Below are 583 nucleotides of genomic sequence, written 5' to 3' on the forward strand. Positions count from 1 at the left end.
TACATGAAATAGGAGAGTAAAGGTGCTGGACCATCTTCAGCCTGCTCAATCCACAGAAGACAGTGTCTCCTTTTGAAGAAAAAAAAAAAAAAAAAAAGTATGATAAATGTATAGGGAAAAAATAATTTTGAAATGTCATGTCCCAGTGTTCAGACGGGGATATGATAGATGTATAGATTTTCACGTCTTGCACATTGTATTGCTAGTATAAATCATGACAGCAGTGAATTAAGACATAAAGGGGAAAGAAAAAGAGAGAGAGAGAGAGAGAGAGACTAGAAAAAGAGAAGGTGGTCTCATGAGCCAGGGACAGTGGAACAAATTCACTGCTGCAGGAACAAAATCACTGAAGAGAACGAGTACTTCTTTCAAAGGAGCTTTACCCACCTGCAGCACAATGTAGCTTGGTCCGTTGACTTTTCCCAACTTAAAGCAATTCCTAAACGCTGAACTGCCAGTATGTTCTCTGCCTCCAGGAAAAATGAGAAGCATTACTATGAACAGCTTTCTGAGGTTTCTGATACATGTCAAGGTCACACATACGTACATGACTGTTTGTGGTAAGATATTGTTACTAACCGGC

Source organism: Nipponia nippon, unplaced genomic scaffold (assembly GCF_047370975.1).
Source record: "Nipponia nippon isolate SJK-2023a ecotype South Korea unplaced genomic scaffold, ASM4737097v1 scaffold_4, whole genome shotgun sequence".
Classification (NCBI taxonomy): Eukaryota; Metazoa; Chordata; class Aves; order Pelecaniformes; family Threskiornithidae; genus Nipponia; species Nipponia nippon.